Source organism: Panthera onca, chromosome A1, assembly GCF_046562875.1.
Source record: "Panthera onca isolate mPanOnc1 chromosome A1, mPanOnc1 haplotype 2, whole genome shotgun sequence".
NCBI classification, from domain to species: Eukaryota; Metazoa; Chordata; class Mammalia; order Carnivora; family Felidae; genus Panthera; species Panthera onca.
The window spans coordinates 126,764,473-126,774,714 of NC_138339.1; the positions used below are offsets into that span (position 1 = coordinate 126,764,473).

A 10,242-nucleotide genomic window follows, 5' to 3' on the forward strand; every position below is an offset into this window, starting at 1 on the left:
TGTGTGTGTGTGCGCGCGCGCACACATGCGCGTGCACCTGCATGTTTTAACATATTTGGAAAGTTAATAAACCACTCAAATGCAATGATTATCTGTCATCAAACCCTTCTTAAAACAGTTTTTGATTTGGACCTCGGTTTCCTGGTTAACTATGCTTTCAAAAGCAATTATGTAGTAGATCTCAACTGTATAAAAGTAACCCGTATGACAAACTCATTGCAAACTGACCGAAGTGTTAATCAAAGTTACCTCTGGAGGGTGGACTTCCAAAGGATTTTTAATTTTCTTCTCATCTTTATCCTGGGTAATTCTCTGTGTTTCTGCTTGCCATGAGACCCATTCTCCACATCTCTCGACCTCGGTCTGTGAACTTGGATCTGTAACCTCTATAGGACACAGTACCCAGGCTCTCTGCTCTGGCTTCTGGTTGGGTTTTGCCAATGAGCGTGTCTGGAATAGATTAAAGGAAGGAAAAAAAGAGAGGCCAAGGAAATGTAACATTGGAGTAACACTGGCATTCAGTGGTATTTCTCAACAGTATGGTGGATCACTCATGTACATATTTTACTGCTCCTTCCTGTCTTTTGGATACCTTTCCCCATGTATATAAGTAAATGAGGCCATCTATAAAGGTTTTGCAAGTTGGAATCTACCCCATACTTGTTGACCTATAAGATTTCTATTCCTTTCCATGGAGAAGAAATTGAGAAGGCATGGAGGCACCTGGATTGGGGACTTGAGGCTGGGATCAGGATGGCACTCCTTGCTTCTGAGCTCTGTGGCAGAATATAGATGATATCTTAACTCTGAACATGTAGAAACTGGGTGCAGTTCTATGTTAAAAAGTGCTTCAAGTCATAAAATGTTAGCTTTATAATGATTATGAAGAAAATTAAGCAACACTTTCTGATATTTAAAGAAAATACATATGAATTCCATTCATAAGGTAAGAAATGGTGATATCTTCCTTAGAAGTTTGACAAATCACACCAAAAAATAAACACATAAACATTTCTTTCTCCTGTAGTTGTGTGATAAGATAAAACAACATAACTGTGTCAGTCTACATCTCCGTTTCAGGATCGATGTGTTACTGGGTTGTGTTTTCCTGGGTAATTAGCTGGTACGGTTTCATTTCACTCTCTTCTATCACTGAGTCACCCACTCTGACATCTCAGTGCTTTAGTTCATGTTGTAGCAAGTTTAATTTTAAGCAACAGGATAAAATCCACATTCAACATGAATGTTTATGTCATATTGCTGAGGAGACAGAAGGAAGTTAAAAAAAAAAAAAGTAAAGGAAGCAGGCACAAAGAAAAAGATCAATAAATCAGCTGCATAACATTTTCAAGCCTCTAACGAAAATGCAAAAACATCCTAAGGTAAACCGAATTGAATTTTATCTTAGGATAAAACTGACTAAAAGCAAGACAAACTGAGATACCTATCTGCAATCCAGAAAGCAGAGGATTAATATCCTTAATCTAATAAATTTCTGCAAGTCAATCTAAAAATAAATCACACACACAGTAGAAAACTAGGTAAGGAGCATAAGCAGTAAATTTACAAAAGAATAAATTAAAATTGACAATGAATAAATAAGAAAGTTCATTGCTTGATCACTAAAAAAATAAGTTAAAAGTTTAAAAGTTAGATATAAATTTTTTAAAATGCTGGGGTGCCTGGGTGGCTCTTGGTTTTAGCTCAGGTTATGATCTCGTGGTTCATGAGTTTGAGCCCTGCGTTGGGCTCCATGCTGACAGCAGAGAGCCTGCCTAGGATTTCTCTCTCCCTCTTTCTCTGCCCCTTCCTGGCTTGCTTTTCTCTCCTCTCTCAAAAATTAATTAACTAATTAATTAATTAAACAAACATTAAAAAAATAATAAAATAAAAATGCTTGCCAGTTTGATAGAAGATTATAATACTGAATGTTGCAGGTATAATTTTTCTTAAAGGTGATTTGCCAGTCTTTCAAAACTCTTTCATGTGTGTGTGTGTGTGTCCATTCACACAGAATTCCACTACCATCAGATCACGGGAGATGGGCTTAAAAAATCTGTACTGACTGATCATCTCAGGATCACAATGGCAAAATCTGTAACAATCCAAAACCAGGGAAGTGGCTACAAAGGTTAAGATAAGTCTGTGCAGTGGGATATAGGCAACTGTAAAACCCATGTGTAGAGGGCTATCAAAAGAATGAGAAATTAGTCCCGATTTGTTGTTCAGTGAAAAACTGGAAACACATTAGTCTGTATCCCACACAGATGTGTATCGTGAGGTGGTTTGGAGCTGTGGAATCTGCAGAGCCCAGCCTGCTACTGAATCCTGGCCCCACCATCGCCTTGGGAAGTCCTGGGCAGATTTCCTGCCCCTTCTAAACTGCAACGCCTTCATTTGTAAAAATGGTGGTAATAAAAGTGTTGACGTAACAGGGCTGTACTATATGCAGCCTGAGAGCATCCAGGCAAAGTACTTAGAATGATGCCTAAATCAGAAGTGTATAATTAGGTCATTAATGTCTTTAAAAACAATGCTGAAAAACATTCACGGAAAATAGACTGGCAGAACACATACTGACCCTTGGTAGTGGGACTGTCACGAGTTTTCGCTTCTTTTTACTCTTCTGGGTTTTGTGCATCAAATTCAGATTACATTTATACTGTTAAAACACACATACAATAAATACCGCTTTTTCAAGAGGTTACCAGGAGTCTTGAGGAAACAGCTGAAAGCCATCTTTCTAGGAAGAAAAGAAAGAAGAAATGGTCAGATGAGGGGGAACCACCCCCACACTCTAGGAAAGCAGATCCCAGCCTCTGGGGCCACTCCCCAGCCTGCCAGGCAGCAGGCCCGGGGTCACCGCTGCGGCCGCTCTGGGGGCAGGCTGCACACTGGCCCATTGTGTTCCATGGCGGCACCGCGGTCAATGAGAAGCAGATGGCCCAGACGCCCTCGCACGCTGTGCTTCCCCTCCTCACACACCTCCGATGCGTGCCGGCTTTGAGCCCCCGGCAAGGCAATCTGCTTTTCATTTTATAGGCAGAGAAAAGCTGCAGAGGAAGGAGGGCGGGAGGCCATAGTTTTGAAAGTGTCAGGGGAGTTGATGTAACAATGATTCAATTCTCTCCTATTCTGAAAGGCAAGGCCGTCCAACCTCCCTGGGTGCCTGCCTTGGCTGAGCTGTAAACTCAAAGCCCATCTTGCACTGCCTCAGGCGGAAGCAAGTCGACCCCTGAACCCATGGTCTGGACCCCGCGGCTCTAGGCTTTTAGGACCAGCAAGGGAAGAATTCAAACTGGGGCTTCTTCAGTTTGCATTGTGTACAGGAGCTAGGAAGGAAGGTGGAGGGGCCGGTGGGTAGCAGGCCTTGCACCCTGCAGTGAAGGGAATCATTATAAGCACTGGCAACAAACAGGTAGCCATCCTGCATGTGGGGCTCTTCCTTCCCCTTGCCTTGAGGCACCATGCTTTCCTGGGTGGGGCATGGGCTCTGGTACCAGCTGTCCTGTCCAGGATTTCATCCCAGCTCTCTGCTTACTTGCTGCGTTACGTTAGGCCAGCTACCTAAATGCCATGAGCCTCGATTTCCTCATCAGACAGATGGGCATGAGACTTCTGTTACCACATAGGAAATATCATGCAGGAGATAAACCATAGCAGGTGTCTACAGAGTAATTGGCACACAATAAGTGTTTGTTAACGACTGGCTATCATTGTTATAATTGCCAGATTCTCGCTGTTTTATTTCCCTCCTCTTTACACCACAGCATAACTGACACCACGGCATGCTCTTGTGCCTTATTTCTTCCCATAGCAGCAACTATTTTCAGTCTTTCCTTGAGGCTGGTCCCTGCCTATGTGCCCCACATGGATCTCCACCTGCAGTCACCAATGATTTATGCTGTCTTTGGGAGGAGTCCGGATTGTTGTATATGATCACTGTGTGACAGTCCAATAAGGCCCTGTGTTTCCCCCCATCAGGCAGTTGTGTAGCAGGGACAACAATCTTGAGAGCCAGATGGAGGCTTGTAGATAGTCCCAGTAGAGAGGCATCTCCTGAAGCCCTAAGATATGAGGGAGCAGGAGAAGAAAGCCCTTAGTGGAGGGTTGCAAAGGCAGGTCTACGAAGAAAAGGGGGAAACAGTCCTCAGAGGAAGGGAAGCAAACAAGGAGCATTTGACAAGACATCAGAGAAGGGACAGACCTTCAAAATGCTCAGGAAAGAGAAACAGTTCAGTGGCAGAAAAGAGAGATCTAAGAGAGAGACATAGTCAACACGCAAGTCTGTAAACACAAGAATCATAAAGTCGTCAACATGATGGACAAATTACAGGTGTAGGAAAAGAAAAGAGCCAGGGTCTGTGTAGACTGCACGGTAATTGAGATTTTCAGAAAGTGGGGACAGGGAAACTGCATCAAGCACATCCAAATCAGGAAAGGGTGCACCTGCCTGGCTGCTTTCCCCAAATGTGCTAATTACACGTATTTGTTCTCAAACAAAAATAGCTTATTTGTCATAATGGCCAAGGTCCCAGGGTGTGAGAAAGCATCTTCTCAGTGAGCAGGTGGGTAGTCCTGCTTGAATGACAGAAAGAAAATACAAGACGACACAGCAACACCATCACTTTTCATGAAGGTTTTTGGATTGGGTCCTACAGCTATATCTCACAGAAGAAAATGGATCAGGCTAAGGTGAGAAGTTCCATAGACAACAACCTAAATGTCCATCAATAGATGAATGGATAAGGAAAATGTGCTATAGTCAGATACAATGGAACATTATTCAGCCATAAAAAACAGTGAAATCTTGCCATGTGCAACATGGATAAAACTTGAGGGCAATACACTAAGTGAAATAAGACAGAGAAAGGCAAATACTGTATGATTGCTCTTACACGTGGAATCTTAACAGAAACAAAAAACAAAACCAAGTTCATAGATACACAAAATAGACTCGTGGTTGCCAGAGACAGGGGGCCTACGGGGTAAACAAAATGGGTGAAGCACATTAAAAGCCATAAACTCCCGGGGCTCCTGAGTGGCTTACTCAGTTAAGCCTCTGACTTCAGCTCAGGTCATGATCTTGCAGTTCGTGGGTTCAAGCCCCGTGTCAAGCTCTATGCTGACAGCTCAGAGCCTGGAACCTGCTTTGGATTCTGTCTCCCTCTCTTCTGCCTCTCCCCTGTTCATACTCTGTCTCTCTCTCAAAAATAAATAAACATTTAAAAAAATCTATAAACTTCCAGTTATAAAATAAATAAGTCATGGGGATGTCATATACAGCATGCCAACTACAGTTAATAATACCACACTGCATATTTGAAAGTTGCTAAGAGAATAGATCTTAAAATTTCTCATCACGAGAAAAAAATTGATAACCATGTATGGTGACACATGTGGTCATAAAATTATGCAAGTATTGAATCATTATGTTGTAATGAAACTAATATTGTGGGTTAATTAGGCTTCAATTAAAAGAGAGAGAAGGTGGCAGCAAGATTAACATTGATACTGTCCTTTGTATCAGCCAGGGATAGGCTAGGTTATGCTGCAGTAACAAACAACCCCAAATCTCAGGATCTTTAAACAACAAAGGTTTAGTTTTTGTTTATGCCACAGTCCAAGGTGGGTTGGCTGGGGCTTTGCTATCCTCACCTAGGGACCCAGGCTAAAGGAGCAGCCACTGTCTCAAATCTTATTAGTCACTGTGGCAGAGGAAAAAAGAGCGACACAAAACACACACACTGGCTCTGAAAACTCCCACTCAGAATTATAGACGTCACACCTGCTCACATTCCATTGGCCAAAGTAAGCAGTCCTACCATGTGCTGCTCAGAAGGAGAGGAAAGGGTGTATGTGTGGACAGCCCTAACAACTACACCAACCACCCATTCCACAACGTACCCACCTGTTGTCACTTGGCTGTCCTCTCCCTCAGCACACACCCTTCTCAATGACAGTCAGCCATCTTTGCCCAGCAAGTCACCACAATCTTTCAGTCACATTTTGGAGGAGAGGATTGGTAACAGAACTTCCACCTTGAGTCCATAATCATAAAGGAAGGGAAAACACAGAGCAGAACCTCTGAGAGGACCTAGCCGACAACTCCTCGCTTATAGGTGGAGGAAACGGGGAGTCAAAAGAGAAACCAAACCACGTGTGGTAGGCAGAATTCGAAGATGGCTCCCAGCCACCCACTCCTTGGTGTACATCCTGCCTGATCTCCTCCCCTTCAGCATGAGTGGGATCTATAAATATGATATCAGTCCAATGATTACATTACTTTACATGGCAAAAAGGGGTTCTACAGATGTAATTAAGATCCCTGGAGTCAACTGAAAGGGAGGTTATCCTGGGTGAAGCTGACTTAATCTGGAGTGCCCTTAAAAGAGACAAAGTGACAGTAGGCTCTCTCCTGTTGGTCTGGAAGAAAGCAAACAGCCATGTTGTGAATTACCTATGGAGGGGGCCACCTGGCTGGAATCTGAGGGCAGCCCCTAGATCAGCAAGGAAGTGGGGACCTCAACCCTACAAGTGCAGGACTCGAACTGTGTCAACACCCTGAATAAACTTGGAAGAGGATCCTGAGCTCCAAATGAGAACACAGCCTCAGCCAACACCTTGATTTTAGCCTGATGAGACCATGAGCTGAGAACTCTACTTAACCTATGTCCCAACTACTGACTCAGAAAACCGTGCAATTAAAACAAAACAAAACAAAACGTGTTGTTTCAGCCACTGATTTTGAAGTAATTGTTATGCACCAACAGAAAACTAATACACCATGACAGAGGTATGTTGTGCGACTTCCCGCCCCCATTGTGTCTTGGCCCCACTCTATGACCAGGCATGTTTTGCAGCTGGGGAGGCCACCCTTGAAGCTGGCAAGAAAATGAGCTCAAATGAACACCTACTGTTTGTTATCTCTATTCTTGCATTCTTTGCTTCATTCAAGCTAATCTGCCCACAAATGATGGGAATCTTTCAAAAATACAGCTTTTGCCCTTCCCTGCTCAAAACCTACAGCACCTCCATTCTTTTTGCTTGGGACATCAATTCTGAGCTTCTAATCCCAGTGTTCAAGGCCTTCCAGCCCTTTTCTCTCCCTCTCACTGAACACAACTTCTCTATTCCAGGTCTGATGGAATCCGCATGGCCCTTCCCGCCTGCCAGGATTGCTCCCTCCTGTGTTCCACTCCTGTCTACTCCCAGGAGCACTTCCCCTGCCCCTTGCTCCTTAGTCCCCATTCACTTGATGGAGCTTTAACACACCACTCCCCCAGATAAAATAACAGTGACTCCCTCCCACTGTACTCCCTCACTCTCTGACTGTTCTATCACACCTGGTACAACTGTTAAGCATCCCTGCAGTTGATTACAACCAATAATACACCTCCACGAATATCGCATCATTTAAACCTCTTCCTGCCAAGATTTCAAGCTCTCTAAGGGCAACAGCCATGGTTACTCCAGGTGCTACATCCAGAATCAGAAAAGGCATTTGTAGTCATAACACCCCCTACACTGGACACACAGGTAAAGAGATGAACCAATCATGTGATTTCCATACAATGGAATACTGCTCAGCTAAAGCAAGGATAAGTTATTAATAACATGCTATCATATGGATGAATCTCAAAGACATTATGCTGACCAGAAGACAGGAAAATAAACAGACTGTATGATTTATGTGTATAAAAATCTAGAAAACGCAAAACTAATCTGTACTGACAGAAAGTAGATATGTAGCTGCCTGGGGCTAGGGGTCAGGGGGATGACTGCCAAGGGGCACAAAGAACCATGTGGGGTGATGGAAATGTTCTGTATTTTGATTGTGGTGCTGGCTACAGGGAAGTATACATTTATCAAAAGTCATCCAATTGTATTTTTAAAATGGATGCATTTTGGGGGGCGCCTGGGTGACTCAGTTGGTTGAGCCTCTGACTTCGGCTTTGGTCATGATCTCATGGTTTGTGAATTTGAGCCCCGCATCAGGCTCACTGCTGTCAGCGCAGAGCCTGCCTCGGATCCTCTGTCCTCCTCTCTCTCTGTCCCTCTCGTGCTCACGCTATCTCAAAAATCAATTAAAACATTTAAAAGATAAATAAAATGGATGCATTTTATGATATGTAAGTCATGCCTCAAGACTGACTTAAAAAGAAAAAATCTTTGTATATTCGTAATCAACTAAGACTTTGTTGGCAACATCATAGGCCATACCATTCTGAAATGGAGATGTGCACGTGATTTGTAAAGGGTGAGCCCGGGAAAATGCCTGCGGACTCATGTTGGAGACAGCCAGCCCCTAGAACGCTGATAACGCCGTCTCTCCCAGACAGATGAGCTCCTAGGCTGAGACCAAAATGTGGCTTATAAGGTGAACTAACCGACTTAAAACAGTGTCCGCTCAGCAACAAAAGCCCAGAAAAAGGAGAGAGAGGAAAACAGAGAGGGGCCAGGTGTTCTGAAAGAGAAGCCTGGATTTGGAGGTTCAAAGATGGTCTGGCCACCCCCAAGCTTACCCCATGCCATGCAGCAGGTAAGCCATGCAGAGGTCTCACCATGGCTCAGAGGGAAGAGCTTTCAGGACATACCATGTTGCTCTGAATCCACACGTCCCGGCCACCAGCCTGATTACAGTCTGAACAGGGGGCATGGGGTTTCCCACCAATGAAAGGCATCCTCACCAGGATCAAGGGTCAGAGGGCCATTGCCCAGGTCCTGCTGCCTGGTGCGGCCTGTGGCTAGCCAGCCACTACCCCACTTCCCACTGTCACTCAGGATACTGCCCACGAGATGAGGTTCAGCAAAGGCAGTGGCTGGAAAGCAAGGAGACGGCAGCAGGATTCTAGACATGGAGAGAACCAGGTAAAAAGAAAACATCCCCATCTTTGGAAGCAAAGAGCTCACACCTGAGCAACTAGCACCCCTAACTGTAAAGAGGCAGAAACCAAGTCCTGGGGTTAAAACAGAGAGCGCTTACACATGGGCTGGTGGCTTGTGAGAAGTGGAGAGTCTCAGGAGGTCGTGGGCACTGGGAAGAGGAAGAAGGCCGTGAGCTGAGCAGTGGTTAGTGGCAGCAGCGGAGACTAAAAGAGGAAGAGTGGGTGATGATGAGGAAAGACAAGTGCAAAGCGGCTTTAGGGTCTAGTAGGATCACGGGGCCTGTTTATACAAATGGCTATCAGATGGCCCCTCTACCTGACCAAACTCCAAATGCTCCTCTTCTCCCCCTGAACACGATCAACAGCACCACCTTGTATCAGGGCCCCCAACCCCACACTCATCGGCGTGGCCCTGACCCACTTAACCCAGCAGTCTGGACTCTGCCCACCCCTCCCTGGGGAGACTGCTAGAATCACCTCCGGCCACCCCACTTGCTGAATTGTGCCAATAGGTGCTTAGTCACAGACAAGAGAACCAACACATATTAAGTATTTCTTATCCTAGACATTTTAATTACAATTCTCATAACAACCCTGGGAGGAAGGAAGTCCTAGGTCCACTTTGCTGACGAAGAACCTGGGGCCCAGAGGGTTTGACTAATTTGCCCAAATCTAAACAGCTGGTGAGGGCCCCCTGCCATGATTCAAACCTCTTCCCTCTCCTCTCTCCTGATCTAAGGCAGGCGCAAACACAATTCCATTCAATGCATTTCCCTGATTGAAATCCTTCAGTGACTCCCCAATGCCTACAGCTGGTGTTTCTAAAAGTATTTTCCATGGTTATAGACTATTTTCTCCAAAACCCATTGACACAGAACACTAACCTATCACACAGATGGGAGCAGGTGTGAGGGGGGTGAGGCCCGCATGCCCGGTCTGCTTTCCCAGTGACCTCTCTGCTCCAAGCCTCAATCTCCTGTCAGTCTGTTAAAGACGAAACTCTTTGATTGGACCCCTGGCCTCTTCCTGAACTTCCTATTTTAATGAATGGTCAGACCATCCATGCAGGAACCTGAGTGCCACTCTTCTTTCCGTCTTCTCATTCCCTCACCTTCCATACGTGATCAGAAAGCCCACTTGGTTGGCCTTCCACATCTCCCTTGAACTAGCCTCCTGCTCTTCATTCACAGCGCAAACACCCCATCACCCAAGCCCAAGCTATTACTGTCTCTCACCCGGAACAGTGGCACAGCCTCCCCACCCCTACCTGTGTACCCTGAGGGTGTAGTCTACTCCCCACACAGCAGCCAAAGTAAGTTAACACAAAATTCCCAGCCAAAGAAGAGGGCCACTC

The 10,242-nt window shown here is 45.1% G+C and overlaps 1 long non-coding RNA gene across 1 annotated transcript in view; it reads right to left on the reverse strand.

The window, feature by feature from the left end:
• Positions 1-9,376, reverse strand: part of LOC144617115 (uncharacterized) — a 34,073-nt gene extending 24,697 nt beyond the window's left edge. Inside the window, exons 1-2 of the long non-coding RNA XR_013557169.2 lie at positions 8,987-9,376; positions 250-2,743 (exon numbers count right to left, since the gene is read on the reverse strand). This is a non-coding gene — a long non-coding RNA (uncharacterized LOC144617115). The remainder of the gene's footprint in view (positions 1-249; positions 2,744-8,986) is intronic.
• Between the last annotated feature and the right edge of the window lie 866 nt (positions 9,377-10,242).